This window comes from Ambystoma mexicanum, chromosome 2p (assembly GCF_040938575.1).
Source record: "Ambystoma mexicanum isolate Mex_15411 chromosome 2p, UKY_AmexF1_1, whole genome shotgun sequence".
NCBI lineage: Eukaryota > Metazoa > Chordata > Amphibia > Caudata > Ambystomatidae > Ambystoma > Ambystoma mexicanum.
In genome coordinates this window covers 1,451,006,706-1,451,027,805 of record NC_090923.1, presented here as the reverse complement: position 1 = coordinate 1,451,027,805, position 21,100 = coordinate 1,451,006,706, and the positions used below count along the sequence as shown (strand labels likewise).

The 21,100-nt window shown below is 44.5% G+C and overlaps 1 protein-coding gene across 2 annotated transcripts in view; it reads right to left on the bottom strand.

Annotated features, from left to right (window-relative positions):
* ABCF2 (ATP binding cassette subfamily F member 2) overlaps nt 1-14,089 on the bottom strand; it is a 440,304-nt gene extending 426,215 nt beyond the window's left edge. The window contains exon 1 of one of the 2 annotated variants that reach the window (XM_069646016.1): nt 13,684-14,089. The gene's annotated coding sequence lies outside the window, so the exon portion shown is untranslated. Of the gene's footprint in view, nt 1-13,661 lie in introns of both variants that reach the window. The other variant, XM_069646017.1, reaches the window with a different exon arrangement.
* Nucleotides 14,090-21,100: the final 7,011 nt, after the last annotated feature.

Genomic DNA, 21,100 nt, shown 5'->3' with positions numbered 1-21,100 from the left:
GGTCTATGTAATGCTCCAGCGGCTTTCCAATTTTTCATTGATGAGGTTTTTAGAGAATACTTGGATATTTTTGTTGTTGTTTATATCGATGATATTTTGATTTTCTCTTCTGACCTGGATCAACATCAGAAACATGTGCGCTTAGTTTTACAAAAGTTGCGAGAAAATCATTTGTTTGCCAAATTGGAAAAAAGTCAATTCCATACAGATTCTGTGGAGTTTTTAGGTTTTATAATTTCACCTAAGGGTTTAGAAATGAATCCTAAAAAAGTGCAAGCAGTTCTTGAATGGCCCTCTCCTACTAAGGTTAAGGAAATACAAAGTTTCTTAGGGTTTGCCAATTTTTATAGGAGATTTATAGAAGGTTTTTCTCGGCTGGTTGCTCCTATAACGAGACTTTTGAAAAAAGGAGTGAAATTTGACTGGGACCTTGAAGCAGAAAAAGCTTTTCAAGAGTTAAAACAAAGATTTACTTCTAGTCCAATTCTAATTCATCCAGATCTTTCTAAACCTTTTTTTGTGGAGGCGGACGCTTCAAATTTAGCGTTGGGGGCGGTGCTTTCTCAAAGGAATGAAACTACTGGTCAAATACATCCAGTTGCATTCTTTTCTAGGAAGTTTTCTGCTGCTGAAGTGAACTACACAATTGCTGATCGTGAACTATTAGCAATAAAGTCCGCTTTTGAAGAATGGAGACATTTTTTAAAAGGAGCAAGACATACAGTAACGGTCCTTACTGATCACCGAAATTTATTGTTTTTAAAATCTGCAAGAACTTTGTCTCCACGACAACTTCGTTGGTCTTTATTCTTTGCAGATTATGATTTCATTGTGACTTTTAAACCCAGAAGTCAAAACAAAAAAGCTGATGCGTTATCTCGCCAATTTCCTGGAAGTGAGGAGAAAGAGATTCTAGAACCAGAACCTATAATTGCTCCAGAACGTTTTTTGTTAGCTGGAGCCATTAAAGAAATGGATTTTTTGAATGAAGTTCGTCAAAATATGTCCTTGCAGAAGATGGAGGAGTGGGTGAGACTGGATCCAGCCAGAAGTTTGAAAGACGATCTTCCTTTTTTTGATAACAAGCTTTATGTACCTACTGATGAGTTAAGAGAAAAGGTTTTGAGAAATTGTCATGAATCCATTTTATCAGGACATCCTGGTTTTAGAAAAACTCTGGAATTGGTTCGAAGGAATTTTTGGTGGGAAAAAATTCGCCAAGACACATTGAACTTTGTTAAAACTTGTGTAGTCTGTGCACAAGCGAAAAGTCAAGTTGGGAAGCCGCATGGTTTATTGGAGCCGTTACCTGTTCCTCCTCGTCCTTGGCACACAATTTCTATGGATTTCATAGTTGATCTCCCTCAAGATAAGGGTTATACTACCATTCTTGTTGTGGTCGATCTTCTTACTAAAGAAGCACATTTTTTACCAATGGAGGGAGAGGTTACCGCGGAAAAACTGGCTCATAGTTTTTTGCAAGGTGTAGTTCGACTACATGGACTCCCAAGTCAAGTTATCTCTGATAGGGGATCTCAATTTATTTCAAAATTCTGGAGGGCCTTCTGTAAGAAACTTGGGGTGGAAGTTAGTTTGACTTCTGGGTATCATCCGGAGAGTAATGGACAAGTGGAGAGAGTAAATCAAGAATTGGAGAAGTTTTTAAGGTGTTATTTACAAGCTAGAGAGGATTGGGTGGATTTGGTGTGGTTGGCAGAATTCTCTTACAACAATTGTGGAAAAGATGCTACTTCTATGTCCCCTTTCTTTTTGGGTCGTGGGTTTCATCCTCGCTTTCTGAGTTTTGAGGTGTTGGAGGATTCAGGGAATCCTAGAGTGGAAGATCGTTTGTTGATAATGAAAAATAACTTGGATAGAGCAAAAAAGGTTCTGGGAGAAAATAAGTTGAAATATAAAAGGTGTGCAGATTTGAGAAGAAAGGCTGGTCCTGAATATAAGGTGGGAGACTTAGTTTGGCTTTCTACCCGGTACCTGAAAATTAAGGGGAAGAATAAGTTTAGTCCACGATTTGTAGGCCCTTTTGAGGTAGAGAGAATCATCAACCCTGTGGCAGTAAGATTGAAATTAAACAAGCAGTTGAAGGTACATCCTACTTTCCATGTTAGTCTTTTAAAACCAGTTTGTTCAGGAACTAGATTTAGAACACCACCTTCCCCTGTGATTTTGGAGGATTCATCTGAGGAATTTGTGGTTAAACAAATTTTGGATTCCAGGAAAGTGAGGGGAAGGTTACAGTATTTGATTGATTGGGAGGGATATGGACCAGAGGAACGATCATGGGAAGATTCAGTTGATGTACATGCCCCCCGTTTAGTTGCTAAGTTTCACGCTAAAAATCCACATAAGATAAGCCCAGAGACTGGGCATTAGGAGGGGGGTACTGTCAGGTTTCCTTCCCTTATTCAAGTTTCCTTCTTATTATTTCTCTTTGTTTATCCTTTTCAGATTAGCTTTGTGTGGGTGGGAAGTTTTCTATTATAGTTTTACAAAGGTAGCGGGCGCCCCTCTCTCGCAAGAACAGACATGATAACCTGTTCAGTGGTTATTAACCACTTGAGAGTTCGCAGCCACTGCTTTTACTCACTGTGCCTTTCACAGATGGGAAATATCCATTTGCATATCAGTCTTTGTCCTGCCCGGGGGCAGTCCAGCACCGAAATACAATGGCAATTCCAATCTGAACGAGAGTACCACCAGCAACCCCATACACGTGTTTCACCCTTGTTGGGGATCATCAGTCGTCAGCAGTTGAGCGGCTACTTTCTTGGGGGTTACAGGAGAAGCTATCAGTTGGCAGGAATTCGTTTTTGAAGACAGGAAAAGCAGAAGATCCTTTTGAATTCGCTCAGGAGATAAGTGACTTTATTTGTACTGTTACTCTGTTCATCATAATGACATTCTCCTTGAAAATTCGTGAAAAGTTGTGTTTGTACTAGAACTTTTGAACTCCCGGAGTGCGCGTGTGTTTTCCAGCGCGGTGTTCCTTAGCGCGAGAATCTGTTTGTCGCGTGCGAATTCAAGTGAGCGTGTGTTTTCTAGCGCGGGTGTTCCGAGCGCGAGAAGCAGTTTGTCGCGTGCGATTTTAAATGCGCGTGGGTTTCAGAGCGCGGGTGCACCTTAGCGCGAGAAGCTATACGTCGCGTGTGAACTAAAGAGCGCGTGTGATTTCTAGCGCGGGTGTTCTTAGCGCGAGAAGCTATACGTCGCGTGTGAACTAAAGAGCGCGTGTGATTTCTAGCGCGGGTGTTTTTCGCGTGAGAATCAATACGTCGCGTGTGGAATAAAGGACGCGTGTGTTTTCCAGCGCGAGTGTTCCTTCGCGTGAGAATCAATTCGACACGTTTGAACTCAAGAGCGCGGGCGTTTTTATTTCGCGTGTTCCGCGCGAGAACATTGTTGCGCGTGTGGATTTTTGCGCGTGTGGATTCTTTTGATCGCGTGTATTCGTTCGTAAGTGAACTCTTTGCGCGTGTTCTTCAACCAGGAAGATTTCTAAGTGAAGTTCATCTGAATGGAGATAACCTGCGTGTGCGTTTAACAAGTGTTTTTTCTTCAAGGATTCTAAAACTCAATATAATTATAAATAGTTTGAAAGAAAAAGAAAGAATATTTTTAAGAACAATCTAACTGGACCTCCAGGGCATTTTGGAAAAAAGACAATGAACTAAGATTTCCAGATTTGCCTAAAGTAAGAAGTAGCTGGGAATTTCAAGTGTCTCAAGTAAGAGAGATTTTCAGCTTCTTATCAGCTTCTCTAAGAAATTTCAAGAGAAGAGCCAGGTATGATTTTTTCATTATTAGTTAAGGATTAATGTCTTCCCATTCATAAGGTTAAGTAAGTAAATTAAGGAATTGTATCTGCTATTCTTATATCCTCTGCAGGTTCAGCTCTGGTTAGCCTTGACGCAGTCTGCCTGGTGTTGTTTTGTTATCCACTTCCCCCTTTCCCTTTGGGGTGTAGTTTACAGAGCTGAATTGAAATCTAGTTCTGGGAATTACATCTCAGGGGGATTGTCGGGGGTTCAGCAGCTTCCGCGGACACAGGACCTCTCAGCCTGACAGTGGCCAAGTATTGCCATGGGCTGCTCTATGACCCTCTTTGTGGAGCATGCTCTTTTTGCCATTTTAGAGAAACCCAAAGGCACATTGGCATCCAAAGAGCTTCAGTTTATGAGATAATTAACTCTAATCTGATGATTAAGATTGTAAAATGTAAAATAGTGAATCCTTCCATGTTTATACGTGAGCCAGTAGAAGGCGGCGATCATGTGCATCACTGTGCTAATTATGTTGAATTTTAGGATATACCCTGTGTGAAGGAAAATGCTTTGGCGGGAGTCAGACTAGTGGGGAAAGGCATTCAGGTGCAGCGGTAGTGAGACAAATATGGAGAATCTGAAGTTGTAACAAGTGCAAGGCTACCGTCTCACTTTTCAGACCAAGCAGCAGAATTAGTAGCGCTTATTGTCATGTCCGAGAAGCACAAAGGGCAGGAACTATCAACCGTACATGCAGGATTAGCACATTGGAAAAGGAGGGGTTACTTCCGTGCGGACAGCACTCCAGTGCCACACGCATTTTTATTGGACAGGCTTAAGGCACTACAACTCCCAGTGACCATAGTGGTTGTTAAATGCATTTTGCGCACTAAGCAAACAAATTTTCTCTTGCGGGAACGAAGCCACAGGCGAACAATCCAAAAGGGTTGCATATTCCCCAGATATTTTGAGGTTTCATACTGAGACTATTAAAGATAAAGTAGTTCCAGCCATGTTAATGCAAGAAGGATTTAATAAATTGTCGATATCCCAACTAATGGAGATTCAAGGCAGTGCACCGCAGAAGAGCAAGAATTATGGGAGCGAAGGGGGTCTTCTTTATCCCCCACAGAAGCATTATGGTGAAAAGAAAGCACTGGAAAGCCGGTGATGCCAGTAGCATTATTAAAAGGTTGCACTTGAACAGCTGCATTATCCCCATGCATGTAACTAGGGAGAGTCTTGCTGCTACAATTGCGGAAGACTGGTTAATTCTGAATTTGTTGGAACATGTTGCACTATTTATGGTAAACCTCATCGTGTGTCAAAGGTTTACTGCTGAAAAACAAACAAAAAGGAGTAATCCACACTGGTTTAGACATAGAAATGTATGTCCTAGTTTTGCTTATTTTTACCAGAAAATGTTTCTGTGCTCATATAGAGAGTCACAAGTAGGAAATTACCAGACGTACAGCTGGAAAAATATTGACCATTTTTTAATGAAAAAAAATATATATACAAAATATACTAAGATTTAAAAAACGAATACAGTGAATTGAAGCTTAAAAATAAATTATTCAAACACAGAAACAGTGAATTAAACAGAGCTTGAACAATAAATTATTCAAACACAAAGAGATGCATTTCTCAAAACAAAGAAAGCAAAGAAAAGATCATATTCAACAATAAAATATCAGAAACATTATAAGAAAGAAAATGTAAACAGGAATAGGTACAAAACTTGAATGCAAATAATTCTCTGTGGTAGACTATTTTTCATTCATAAAGTTTACTAAGACTGTCTATTCTCAGAGATTTCTCTATTTTTTGTGTGTATCACGATCAATATGTGATCATGTTTTGTAATCTGCCTACTGCTGGGCATACACTGAGAACAAGCAGAGGGGTAATACCTTGACCCGAATGGTCCGTTTCAGCATTTACATATTGACTGTCTATATGCTGCAAGTTTGTAATGGATATACGTATCCATTAGTGGTGGTGTATCCCTTCTCTAAGCAGATCAAGGCAGGTCTGTGTACACAGCCTGATGCCACTTGCGCAACAAAGTTTTTAGTGTGCAAAGCTTTTCCGAGATTGGGGGTGGGGGGGGTGTTGAGATCCTACAATGGGCCACATTTTGTTAGTTAATGAGCTATTACAACAAAATCGGGCTTCTATTGAATAAGGAACACTTCATCTGCTCATCACCCGCAAGCAAAATTGTATATGTGCGAGACTCATTGGCCTCCTTAAAGTATTGCCAAGATTAAATCGATTTTGAATAAGGGATGGCTATATTGCCTACCCTTAGCTTTGTATGCCCTTTGTAATCAGCCAGGATCAGACCATCACCTCTCCCCTCATCAACTACTGACGGGACGTCATATGAGAACACCCCTTACACCTCCATCTAGGAGTAGAAGAAAAGCCCAGAATGTGGCTAAAACTTTAGGTGATGAATTGACAAGAGTGCATGCTGGTGAGCGGACTTTGAGTCTGATCGTGCCTCTGGAGGTCCAATTGGAGCTCCGAGTTCTGGACGGATTTGGCCTTGCAAAGACATTGCACTGCAAATGGGTCAGAGGTCTCCTGGTATTTGCGGTCCGCAGCTCTGGAGAGGCGCAGCACCTCGGGAAATTGTGCCATTTGCAGTTCAGCTAAGAGCTGGTTAGTCCCACCAGCCAAAGAAAAGGAGTCCTCTTTGGAGCTTCTGTCGATTACAAAAACAGGTTCAGGGCAGCAGTGGTCGCTTCACAGTGATTGGAAGGGTCTGGAAGGGTCTCTGGTCGTCTACAGTTTAGGTTCTTCTGTTGGTATGATGATGGTTATTTATAACACGCTTAATACCCAGAGGTTTCTAAGCGCGGACTCGGGGATCCAACCTGTGTCGCTCTGTGTCATCTTGCTTCCAAGGCGAGTACGTTGCCCTTGAGCTATCCTCCCATTTTCCAGTGGTCGACTTGCCTTTCACCTCAGGAACCTCACATTTTATTCTGTTTTCCCACACACTCCTCTGCAAACTAATTTTATAGAAAGAGGTGGGTGGCTTTCCAATCAGGAGAGCCAGCCAGTACCACCCCCACCCACCCCTAAATGGTAACTGTTTCCATTCAGGCACTCGGGTAGACAAAGGGCAGGGGAGTAAATAACTCCTCCCCCACTTCCAGCCTGCACAGACACACTGGAGCCTAGGCGGGACACCCAAGGGTTCCCATCAAAGGTAAAACGCACAGAGACCGCCCCCTACCAGAAATGGTAGAAGGCTAACAAAGAACAACCACGATAGAGATGGCGAAGAAATGGCAGAAAAAGGAGCCGCCATGTTAGGAACATAGATGGCCGAATTGTGCACAGCCGTGACTGAGTAGTATACGATAAAAAATATAATAGTTGTTAGAACACATCCACTGCAATCAACCATAACTACAGGGTTGTATATGTGGTTCAAAAGTCACAAGAGCTAAATAAAAAAATATAAAAAGGGTGGGAATATCAGGTATGCTCTTAGCACTCCACATAAGGGGGTGGGCACTAATCTCTCTTAGTATAAAGTTTTAGGAAGAATACAAAGTCTCCCTCTATTCTTAAGAAAGGATAAAGAAAGAATCTCGAAGGAGAACCCAAAGGGTTCCCAGCAACACTGCACATACGGCACTGTGTGCTGCAAAAGTTAAACAGATGCCTTTACAGAGATATGAAGGAAAGCAGGCTCCATAGTAAAAGGTAAAACACAGTGAACAGAGTTCCAAAAGTCAGACCAAATAAAAATAAATGAGGGGAAAAAGGCTCACCTCATTCAGGATAGAAAGAAAAAGGTCCAGAAGTCCAGCAAAAAGTGCTGGGGTCTCACAAGAAGATGGGAGGAAGCATAAGAATGATAAATCTCCCCAACACCCACCCTCTTAGACTTTTCCTTTATAGAGTAGGGCAGAACAACTTAAGCTTAGGCCATGTGTGTTAGAATAAAGAAGCATTTCATGAAAATACCACCCTGTTCATCTCCAGATTCTGACCTACCACACTTCTCTCCATTACACATTCCAGAGGGTCATGTGCTGAAGAACAAAGTATGATCTTCCTTGCATTGCAACTCCAAACAGTGTCCCTTTCTAGAACCTAACCATCTCATTGCGATTAACTAAAGGCCTAAAAACCAGGCTCTTGCAACAATCACAGCCATTTTACTTCACCCAAGCCCTCGTGGGCATGGCAACAAGAGACCACATTAGTGTTGAACGTTGTGCTGTGCTCTGTAAGCGAAGGGTTCAAGATTGCTGGCTGCCATTTAGCTCCTGCTTCAAGCCTAGAAGAGCCCAGTTAGTTTGAAACCAGCAGCTACTTTTGGATCAGGACATTGGATACATGCATATGTCACAATAACTTTGGATATTTGAGAATGTCAATAAATAAGGTTGGGTAGAAAGTTAAAATGTACCTATCCTGTGGAGAGCAGATGTGTGGTGCGTTGTGCACTCACTCCTGGTTCCTTAGTGGTAGCTTATGACTACCACTAAGGAGCCTGGTGGTAGCCTCATAGTTTGGTGCGCTTTACAAGTGTCAAAATGAAATAAATGGCTATTGGGTGATGGCCTGAACCCAGCAACTAGTTTTAGCACCTGCTCAACAAATCTCCATTTCAAGGGCTAAAAATAAACTATTACCACTTTAATGATTTACACTGTCCAATCTTTATATAAAAATTTTTAAAAAGCCTGACAAGCAGAAGAAAAAAACTGACATTACCCACAATACTATCTTGTTCGGTTCTCGAATCAATGCAGATTTGAAGATTTATAATTACGTTTTAAATGGCAGTGGAAGCCATCTCCGGCCAATTACAAGTAGCATAATCTCAGATGTAACAATGACAAAAATAAGTGACAGCTGTAAGGTTATCAGGATTACTGTATGGGGCATTATTAATCTCAGAAACTTAGATGAATTTACTGTAAACACACCTGAGCAGTGCCATAACAGACCTTCTCCCACCAAGGTGGCATAAGCCACAGTCTTGCAAGGCGATTTTAGGAGATATTGCATTGCCCCTTCCAACTTGGACTGACAACCAATCAAGGATTAACTGCCCCTAGTTTTGGCAGAAAGGAAGAACAAAACCAACTTTTCCTCCAGAGGAACCACTCCTAACCAGCACAGTTTCTCAAACTCCAGAGGAAATAACACCATGTGCGTGATCAGACAAGACAAAGTTTGCTTATCAACATGGGATCCAAACTCTACTGTCCAAAGGTGAACACGTGTTTAGAAATAGATGCAAGGATAGCATAGCACTCTACAAAAACACTCAAATATAAAAAAGGCATACGAAGGCAAATCTATTAGTCAAAAAATATATTTTTTTTAAACTCTTCCACACTAACTTTGGAAACACAGGTCCTAAACTTCAAAACAGCACTGAAGGAGTGTATACTGAGGTCTTCCGAGAGTAACCTGTGACTTGACAATGCATCACTAGCACTCATATCAACCACCCAAACATTCCCAAAAAACGTGTTGTCCTCTTATCAACAACCAGTGCTCTGGATAAGATTTTGAAGTGTAGTATTTTACTCCCCATTTTTTAAATTAAACATGTAATCATCCCATTCCCCAATGGGAGTATTTTATAAGCTAGTAAATATATGTTAACTGGGGAAATATTTTTGTAATAATTATTTCTTGCACCTAATTAAGATACATGTTTACTTCTTCCGATCATACAGAAAAAAATAGCAGTTTCTTCCTGTGGTATTACGTGCACTGCTGGTCCAAACCTATCTATGGATCTGTGCGAGAAAGCAGGGGCACAAGGTCATGTGTGTCCATTTCCCCTTTTTTGTTGGGGAGTATTTTTACTCCTTACTAGTTTTTTGAAGTATTTGCATATTTATTTATTTAAGGGAGTAAAAGTGGCCGATACAACCCTTATCTGTAGGGATGATATCCACAACCTGCATTGTACTTCACAAACTGACTACAGCTTAAGCCTACTACTTGGCCTCCCTCAAGCCCTTCCTCTAAACAAAGTCCTCAACTTTGAAACCAGTACAATCTCTACAATGTACCAACCCCGCCTCCTCCCCCTCATCCCCCTCCATCTGCCAACAACATGCTGGTTGGCTCTCCACACACAACTGCTCTATTTTCAAGTTCCTTCTCCTAATGTACAAAGCCATCAAAGGTCTTGCTCCTCAGTACTTATCTGATTGCATCAGAGTTTACTCACCATCTCGATCCTCCTCTGCACTCAACTCATTTTAAGCATTTCTGATCGAAACGGACATCCCTATTATACAAATAAATGCAAAGGGTTCCACAAAAGAGATTAAGTTTCACTATACTAGAGAATATGGAAAAGCAAGTACAGGAAACGCTTTGTTCGCAACGTTGGGAAATCAAGGATGGTGGATAGCAAAACGTGCCAGAAAATAGACAGATTGAACGAGCAACAAGAAATGGAGCAATAAGTCAGTTTAATAAAGATGCTCCATGGAATTCTGCTCAATAGATTTACGAGCACACCAATTCAGAATGTAGTGATTCAGTAATTTAACATCCCAGAGGCTTCCATTAATAGCAATGACATGTATAAATTAATAGAGCTTTACGGATAAAAAAGTGTGATAATGCTTTTTGCTGTTCATGTTGAACAGAATTGTGTTTATCTAAACATAGAGGACGCCACTATAAATACTCCGGTCCTATTATGTACATGACATTACACATCTCCTCCAAAGCAGACCTGCGCCAAAGTAACCCACTTTGCTGAATTTTAAAACACTCCATCCACAGCAAGCTGTATACCTACCTACACAGCAATCAAATGTGAGATTGGGGGAGAACGTAGCATAATAAAAGTGTTCAGACAAAAAAAATAATAAAGGGGGCCAGCCATAAGTAAGGCCAGTGATTGGTGACGGCCCCCTGCCTGCTCATTTAGCAGGCAAGGAATTAATGACTATTGACAATAACCAGAGCAACTGCGCAGTGCACTGAACCATATGTGGAAAGTAATCACTGCCAGCACACAGGTGCCTTTTGGCACTCACCCACCAGTAGTGCCCTACCAACTACCATGCATTAGTTCTGGTTTACTGCTAAAGCCCTTCTAGCCATACCCAAGTATGACATATCAATCGAGGAAACGTAACATTAATCTGATTCAGTTTGATATACAACTCAAGATTAATAGACTACCACAGGAATCAAAAAAAAGAGGTCTGAAATTTAGGAGCCTCCCAAAAAGAATGAATGTCACATATGTTCGTAGCCTCAGTTGTCTTGGGAACTGAAAAATGTTCATGTTGGTGTCAAGATAACCAGACAATTCCAAGCGATTTCAAACTCTGCTACAATTTTGGTTATACTCAGTTGGCATCAATTTTGCACTTTTTTCACAAACGGCGTTCTATGGATGCTTTTGTGTTTTGCTTCGAGCTCCGCTTTAGCCAACACCTTGCGCTCAAAAGTACTGTTAAGTACTGTTAAGGAACAATGAGCCCAGCAACACAAAGTATATGAATGGATTTCAAAGGGCCAAATGCAAGTAACAGTACTATTCACGAAGGTTAGGGCAAGTTGCAGACAAAAATCTATCCATCCATCTCAGGCTGGGACCGAAAGACGGCAAAAAAAAAAAAAGCCGAGAAACAAAAATAAAATCCGATATCAGAAATCACTATTTGTAGTATCTAGTTTGTATACATGTATGCAACGTACAGTGTGTAAAAGGGGCTAGGAAGAGAAGGTAAAGTCATTCGGTAAGATAATGAAGGGGACATACGTCTCGGCAGAAGGACAACGACGTGCTCGCAAGGGAGCAACACAGGTTCGATCCCCGGGTCCGCGCTTAGAAACCTCTGGGTATTAAGGGCGTTATAAATAACCTATCATACATTTTCACCAGTTGAAAACTCTCAGGAAAGGCATGCCGAATAAGTGTGCACTTTGATACAAGGTAGGTCAGTGAAATGTGTCGAAACGACCAGCATGCACAGTGAACCAACTCAAACTGGATCAAATTGTCCACGAAAACGGTTCTCCATTCATGGTTGCCAACTTTTCACAACAGGGAGCAACTTGCACAAGGCAAACAAACCCTTAACCCCAATTCTGTAAAAGCAACACTATTTGAAAAAACCTTGAAGGAGTTAAACCATTGCGCTGGGGTCATTGTGTAATGTATATAAGGGAACACACATACACATTGTAGAAAAGTAGATTCTACAGTGAATGGTTTGTAGCACAGTAGATTCTACGGTCAAGAAAATGCAGAGACAAGCAGCACTGTTAGAGCTCGAACATACACGTTACACAAAGATCGCTGCAGATATACATTTACGGGTAGCTGGCCTGATGGGAGGGAAACTCACCACTTCTGCCAACATGCAGAGTGTCTGCTCGACATCAAAAATCGGGTAGACGAGTGGATAAGCCACTGCCACTTTTCTCAAAGATCACGTCTTCAGTCTCACTCTTGTATATCAGAAAATATGCTAAAACACACCTCTAAAAAAAATGTCGGAATGCCCCTGCATAACATTTTGCATACCTAGTCACAACATTATAGATGCAGTGACAGAATAGAAGCGTTGCTCGTTTCACATCAGGCATTGAAGCATCCTTAAACGGTCCTAAAAGGTCGTACTAAATTAAAGGCGTAGACACCCCCCATTCCTCCAGAAGAACCTTTATATTAAACCCAGCTGCTTATAAACACACCATTTGACAAAGCATACATGGTATTACGAGCAAACACTTGCAAAACAATCGGCATGAACACTTAACCAGAGATTAATATTTGAGAGGAAAGCGACATCACTTCAGTGTTCCTGGTGTCTGCTGCAGCTATTCAACCGCTGTCCTTTACCAGAACATCATTGGAAACAAAGACAGTGTGACGATAAAGTATCTGCTGATCAAGAGGCGGTCAGGCAGGGACACTGGCCAACACTTGCAGGACCCCAATGATGGGAGTCACAGAGCAGATGCAGGCAGCAGCTGGCATGACTCACTCTGGAACCTGTGCGCATTTCTCCCCGAAACTTTCAAGATCTGCACGGGAGCAAACTAACGTTCTTGCCCCCTTTGCTACAGAATGGGGCAGTTCCCCCCTTGTCCCCATGCCCACACCACTAGCCATTTGAACCAGCGACCGGAATCTGCCATTTATGACAGTGTGGTCATTGACTCAGTATCAGATCTCCACCTGAGCAGTGGATGAGTATTGTGCAAAAACATACTACTCGCCGAACACACTTCCCGGCCAGCTTCTTTAGCGTGTACCCCTCAATCTCACTCATAGTTCAGAAATGATTGGGCATCATTCACCTGGCATGAACGGTGTGGCCATTACCAATCCACATTACCCGATTTTTAGCATTTCAGATTACATTTCGTAGTTGTTGACAACAAACCCTAAAGCACTCTATGCAAATCTTCAACCAGCTGTGCATTATCTATTCAAGCAATTCCATCTACGTGATAAGTGTTTTTTTTAATATTCTTACTGCGCTCCTTAATTTTCCACACCATTCGGATCCCGGAAGGTGAATAAAGGACGAGTAACTGTGTGAAGTACAGCACGCAGGCACTTTACTAGATGCGGTTAATGCGGCTATAAAAGCCACCTCGGAAGAATTTGCCAATGATGTACTTATAGTATACTACAAGAGAACGTCATGCGGAAGATGGGGCTTGGAAACCTTGAGGGGTGACGATGACTGCGGTGATGGAGAGTACCCCCGTCACTTGACTAACGGCGAAGGATGCGAACTTCACCTGTCACCCGCTTTGCTAACCCCTGCTGGCTAACCTACCCGATCCCCTCATAGATACCTCATTTCCAGAAACCCCCAACCTGTCCCCTTTTCCCCCTCTCACCCGGAACCAGCGTTCCCCTCACCTCCGCTCGCCTGTTCTTCTCTAAAAGGAAAAGACAGCACCACCGATCCGCGTGCAACCGGCTCGCCACCCAATCGAAATCAACCTTATTGTGAGGTAGCGAGAGGACACACAGGCCGCAAGATTCTGGGACCTTCTGGGAGATGTAGTCCTTACTGATTCTCCGAGCGAAGGCAACTGAGTAGTATAGCTAGTTTCAAAACTAGTTCTCCCAGCAGAGATCTCGCCACAACCAGTCATGGCCGTGAGCAATTTACTGTGCTGCATTGCGAGCTGGGTATTGTAGTGTTTTGTACATAGTGCCTGTGAAACGTTGCTGCTGTGCGGCTCACGACACTACAGCTCCCACAATGTTGTGCGCGAGGCAGGCTCAGTTGTCGTTTTCGTTTCGAGATACAGAATAACGTCACTTTAGGGCGGAGACAGAGAGAGGAAATTAGGGACGCACATAGCGTTGAGACAATGCCTCAACTTACGTCATCACTAACTGGGATTTAGTTAACTGAAGTCTACCAAGTTTTATGAGCTTACCCAAAAGTATCTGAGTGTAGTGAACTTGAGCGGGAGAGTTTCGGTACATAAATCCTGGACCGTCCACGTGGAAACCCCTGGCATGAGGGGGAGGTGGTAGGGGGAATTAGCACATTTCCTGGGAGGGTGCCCCACTTGGAGAGAAAAAATGAAAATATTTTTTTTCTCAAAAATATATATATTTTTTTCTCTTTTTGAATTCACTCTGCATTCATAAAGAAATAATGTCTTATGAAGGCAGAGTGACAAGAAAAAGAAACGTTCTTTTTGAAGTCTGAGTGCTCCCTGGGGAAAAAAGTTTATTTTTGAAGTCACCCTGCCTTCTCAAAGAAATGATTTCAGTTATGGTTGTCCTTAAGGAAATCATTTCTCCAAATGTTGGGAGAGGCGTTAACTTCATGAGCGGTGGGGGAGGGGCAAACTTATTTGTGTTGGGATATCTCATTTCTTTACACATTTTAATGAGACTATTCTAGTGCAGCTTCAATGTTACAAGCAGTTAATTCTCTCCTTTAAGGTTGAACGCACCCACTTATGGACTGCTGTGAGAATGAGTGGTCTCCTGTTCTCTCTCTACCCTTCCAATAACTCCCCTGACATGCAAGTACTATACCGACATAACGATTTCAAGGCATTTGAATGCAGGCGCTAACCGTGAAATGCTTTATGTTAGTAATTGCTGGGCTCTTGTTAACAGCTAAACCCAGGTGCCGTTTAACATGTGTCCTGTTCTGTCCAGCAACTGCTCTGAAGGTCAGCCTGGCCAAGTCAACATAGCCCAATGTTTCAGGCGGGAGGTACGAGTGTTAATGCCTTGATTACTTATTGATGATCTTCATTACTCCTAGCCCTATTTTTCCTCGTCCCAGTACTTGTGTATGAGGCAGTACTTGTATATGAGGCACTTTGCCTCACACACAAGTACTGAGATGAGGTAGCGGTACATGGAGGTAATGCCTGACTTAGCTACCTGTAATCTTCATTACTCCTAGTCCCACTCTTCCTCATCCCAGTACTTACCTATGAGGCAAGGAGCCTCATACGTAAGCTCTTGGACATGGAATAGGGCAGTGGAGGTAATTCTGGGCCAAGGAGCTGATTTTGGAGGTTGGGGTAGGATGGGAGGGAGAGGGGATGTGGGGGCGGGGGCGGGATTGTGTGACAAATCATAATGTCACACAATCCCCAGACTAAGCAGGCATGAAAGGTGGTGTTAGTGGCTAGAGAAGCATTTGGTGCAGCCAGTCTAGTCATTCCTCAGTTTGGTATGACTTTTTTGTAACTGAGCATTTCTGATAAAGCAGTCCTGCTAAGTGTACCTGGCTAGACTGACATTTGGGTGCTGCCAGTCTAGCAGTTTCTTACTGCGGCATTGTATATTTTTCTGGGGATCTGTGATAAAATTACATGATATGAGTCATTTATAACGCGTCTGTACACAAGTGTTTCTAGGCGTGACAGGAAAAGGGAGGGAAGATAGAGGGAGGACAAGACAAACATTCTTACTAGGCCTTGTGTCATTCAGATTGTGAATTGACAAGAACGAGAATTGAAAGGGGAAAGGGAAGGGGCAGCAAAGCTCTGGGTAGTGCAAGGAGAACAAGGGACTGGAGGGTTACAGTTACAGTCCCTAAGTGCACGGTAAGCCGAGAGGCAGTGCAAGGGTGACTGATCAAGAAAGAGTCTGGACTCAGTGAAACTCTGAGGGTAGCCATGCAACCAGTCGGTCCAGCAGACAGGTAGGTCAGGTAGGCCAGCATGGGAGGGAGAGAGAGAAAGCAGAGGAGAAGAGGAAAGTTTTGAGCTGCTTCTGGAACTCCGGGTGGTCCGACTCAAGTTTGAGTGGGGAAGGAAGGCCATTCCAGAGGGAGGCACCTGCAGAGGAGAGAGATCTACCCCTGACTTTCTGCCTGGAAAAGCATCGAACCCTTAGAGAGTTGGAGGTAGCTGAGCAAAGGGCTCGAGAAGGAAGGTATTTTGGAAGAGAGCGTTGGATGTAGTGCGGGCCCTGGGCCCAGAAAGCCTTGTGCACAATGCAAAGGGTCTGGAACTTGATCCCTGCAGCAACCAGAAGCCAGTGGAGAGATTTCAGGGCTGGAGAGATACGATCCCTGGGCTTCAGGCCAAGGATAAGTCTTGCACTCCTGTTCTGGATTAGTTGCAGAGGGCGGAGAGTAGAGGAAGGCAGATTGAGAAAGAGGCTGTTGCAGTAGTCCAGCCTAGAGAGGGTACCATGGGCGTAGGACATGGGGGACAAATCCCACCCACATTCTTAAGTGGGGGGGATACAATGTCATTTAGCCCCCCCCCCAGTTTGTGTGTCCTGCCCTGGAGTCTGCTCATTTGCCATCATGTGCACTGATGCGTGGAAACTTCAGACTCTGAAGTTTGCACGCAGCAGGCGCGGGCCGAGGATTCTATCCGAATCCGCAGCGACCATGATTCGCAACAACAGTGGGGGGGGGGAGAACGATGCAGGACCATGAGCAAGAGTTGTTGACAACAACTCTTGCTTGTGCGTTCCCCTCCTAGCCCACCCCTGGGAATACGGCATGTGACACTGCCAGCCTGCTTTGAGTGCGCAGTGCACTAGTGAGCTGTTACGCTCACCTGGTATCCACGGGGACGCCACCCAGCCGTAGGGACTCTGGTATCCTTCTCTGCGATTCCCAGGTGTGACCAGCAGGGAAGTTCTGCATGGAATACAGGTGGGCAATGTTCAAGACTGGGCAACTGGGGTAAGCAACCCCCCACCACCTCATATGCCTGCAGCCCTTCTGGACCTCTCCTCACCTTGTTGTTAATTCAGGTGTGCTCTCCGTACTGCCTTCTTGGCAGGGGCGCGTTGTCCTTTGTGGACGAAAGTGATCTAGTTACTTCACTGTTGCCGGCCCGTTTTGAGTCTTTCAGGTATGTCTTATTGCTGTTGTATATTGTTGTTATTCTTGCATGCCTTTCTTGGTTTAAATAATGTCTTTTTCTCTTCCTTAGGTGCGCGGAAGTCCAATGTGATGCATTGGCTGAATTGGGTCTCGCCGGTAAATGATGGCGTATTAAGAGCGCCTTGATGCGGTAAGTAGGTGTTATGCGCAGCGCTATGCGCAGCGCTATGATGCCTTGCCTTTGCTAACCTTTTGTCTTTTCTTTCCCATAGATTGCGGTGCTCACCCAGTGTATGAAATCCCGAGGCGATGCTGGTCGAGGGGCGACTTGCGAGGTAAGCTTTTCGGCACAATTCGTTATGTTGTAAAAGTGTCTAATGTCTTGTTTCTTCCTTTTTTGCAGATCCGCCGGTACGGGAGACGCGCTGATCCTAGGATGCTGTTCGCAGGAGCTGTGGGCAGCTAACAATGAAATTACAGGTAAGCTGCTGCTGTTAACAATGTCCTTTTGTCTCTTTACAGGTGTTCTTCCGAGGTTCGCGGGTACAGCTGAACACGATGAGCGTCACGTTGCAGGATTGCAAAGTAACGCGTAGCGTGTTATCCAAGTAGGGTGTGGTTTAAATAGCTTCAAGAAAGTAGCCCAGGTAAAGTAGTTCCTAGGCTACCACACCCAAAACACTATACCTCATAGCTTGGTTCCAAGGAGCCACGCTATGTGGATGCCTCCATGTTGGCTGGCACTTGAAATAAAGTAGTTCCCTAAGCACAAGTCTTTATTAAGTATGAGCCTGGTGCCAAAGGCACCAGGACTGGCCCCAAGTTTGTTGGAGACCCGAGCCAAGACCCCTCCTGGCCCATGAGCTTGCCAGGGGGGTTTCTGGATGTGGGTCGTGACATGCGCAGCTTTCCAGCCTCCTCTCACCTTCAGAAGCCACTACAGCAGGCAGCAACGCGTGCTGCTGGTGCTGGGCTTCCGAGAGTGAGCGTGAGCCTGACTCGACGGTGACGAAGACTATCACTCGACGTGTCTGCACCTCCACTTTCTTCAGGTATTCTTCCTTTCTGTCCCTGCTCACTGAACCGCCTCATGTTGCAACCACTCGCTTCCCTGCTCTCTAGTTTAGACACCAGTGAAACTGTGTCCTTTCCCTTCCTCTCACCTGCCTTCTCTCTTCCTGCTGCCTTCTTCCTTCATGTCATCGCGTTTTGGTAAATAATTCTGTAAGGTTTCTAACAACTCTACTGCGGCTGCCTCGTGTTGCAACCACTCACTTCCCTGCTCTTTGGTTTAGACACCAGTGATCCTTTGTCCTTTCCCTTCCTCTCACCTGCCTTCTCTCTTCTTCCCGCTGCCTTCTTCCTTCAGGTCATCGCGTTTTGGTAAATCATTCTGGAAGGTTTCTATCAACTCTACTGCGGCTGCCTCGTGTTGCAACCACTCGCTTCCCTGCTCTCTGGTTTAGAAGCTAGTGATCCTGTGTCCTTTCCCTTCCTCTCACCTGCCTTCTCTCTTCGTGCTGCCTTATAAGCACTATGCATGTCCTTCTCTGAAGTTCTGTTAAAAACATGCATTGGCAAAGCCAACAATTTCAGCTTGTTTATCAATATCAGGCATTCACCAAGCAGTGCTATTATATGTCCATAATGGCCAGGTACCCTCCCCACCTTGCAGCTGCTAGAATCCAGTTAAGACCACTATGACAGTGCCTGACAAATGCCTTTCCCTTACCTACACAAAAGCCAAAACTGTTGGCATTGCCAATGCCCAATTAATAATGCCTTTCATCTGTGTGCCCTGCTGCCCTTACCTCCCAACATAGGAATCGGGTTGGAGATGCATGTTGTCCGGGCACCTTGCTTTGTTCGAAAAACTATGTTTATAGAGGTAAGTAATTTAGTTTTCTAGTGATGTAATTCCCCTTGATTTCATTCCCTGTGGGCACCCTACACACATTACATTGGTCCCACTCCCAAACTTGAATTGCAGAACTTAGCTCCACAAGTCCTTGGAATGGCCCTGCGTGGGGAGTGAGACACAGAAAATATTTCTGGCAAGCCACTCGCACATATAACACACACACACACTGACACAGTGAGGATATATGTGATTTAATACGTACTGCTATTTTAATTTTGCGAACAGTCGAGTTCTTTGACTAAAAAACAATAAATAAATAAAAAAAGAAAAGTGTCAAGGTGTCCAGTGTCCCCCCAGATTTTATGGGTCTCCTACATCCCTGGAGGGTACAACGTCCTTTCATCATTGGATGAAAGGACCCTGGGTTTTTCTCTGTCGTTATTTCAACGTGAAAACTCATAGAATTTTGTAGGGGGGTGTGGGTTTTCGGGAATAGTAAAATAATTAAAGGGGATGGGGATTAGGGGGGACCCCTGTTAGGAAAGATTTCATATTTGAATGTAATTTTCCCTCCATGTGTCAACCCCCAAACTTTTTGCTGCTGTTCTACACCCGGATCTAACCTTTGCCAGAGAAGCGCAGCCCTCAGCTGCACTCCTCTGGGCTTTCGCTCAATTCTTATGGGGAAACTGACATGCCCTGAAGACACTCAGTACTGGGAGACTTCGTTTCCCTTAGTCCTTTCCTCATGTTGCAGCTTTTGTGCAACATGTAACGGGTGTACAATGTAACTTACCTTACAGTACACTTGGGTCTCTAGTCATTCCAAAGGCCCTAGAAACTCTCGCTGGACTTATTATGAACTGTGCAGGTGTGTCACGGACAGGACTGGTGGCATCTATCGTTTATCTCATGTTTCGAACCCTTTTTTGCCATGTTAACCGCATTAACCGCGTTTGGCACGAATAGCTGGCCTGGCTCCAAAAGGGCCATGTTACGAGGTTCTCTGTCCTGTCCTTTGGCCATCTTGCCCCTTCCCCTTCCCCAGGTCAAGCCGACCTGGGCCAGTCCTTATTTGGTCATGCACTTTCCCGCGAAACCCAATGCTTTTGCGGGCTTCTGCATGCCTTGTGTGTGTGCCTCCAGGATGTGGGCTGGGATGTCTGTTCCCAATACACATCCTGGGTGCCAGAGAGTCTAGAGTGTCCTGAATGCCTGGGACCACTGTGGTCCGTGATTGGTCCACATATGGAGTGAGTGTTTGTGAGCAGATCTCCCATTGGGTCCTCTCCGTTTTGGCGCGAAGGGAACTTTGGATAAGAGGAGGCTGAAAACACCACTACCATGTCGATCTCCTGAGTTCACACGGAACAAAGGATAAGGAGCCAAGTATCCTGCAACAAGAAGCCGAGTTGAGGAACCGCTGGTGATCCGCTGGAAGGTTTGGCACCCTGAGCCCGCTGTCGTCCTGCGAGACCTCTCTGCATCTGATCGTCCTAGAAGGTCTGCGAAGGCGCTTCGACCCATTGGAATAGTGGAACCAACTATTCTCTGCACCTTCATCAAACCCTGCAAGTAAGCCTCTTCGGAAGTGTCCCTGGGCCAACCAGTGGGCTGACCAGCTTACACGCGACGTTTGCTCTGTCACCGCCATTGTTTCGAGGAAGCCCTCAGAACTTGGCAACTGCTAGCTCTGTGTCCACGGCACCCTCACACCGAAATTCGTACACTTGGCATTCCCAGGTCTGAAGTGAGACGAGTGCGCCCGGACCCGAGTAAATGCGGTTGCCCTGCTGTGGCAATGACCTGTGCACGTTCGCTGCCTTTGTGACCCCCTTGACCCTGAATACTGCTACCGCGGAATCTACACGGTGTCGAGACGTCCCGATTGTCGCATTCGAACCTGCCAGCAAAGTGAACTGAACTGGCGTAGTCTGGGTCTGCCTGCGTTAGGGACCGGTGAGTAGTCCATACCCCAACCGGTGGCCCCTAGCGCAGGAGCCCATTTCTTTTCTACCGCTGTTGCGAAATAGCAACTCTATCCCGCACTCTCAACCTGCCTCTGCACGTAAGTGGAGGACCTGCTTGAATAGTGGGGACTTGTTCTTCATAGACCGCATCCACCTTCCTGAGCTGCTAGTGAC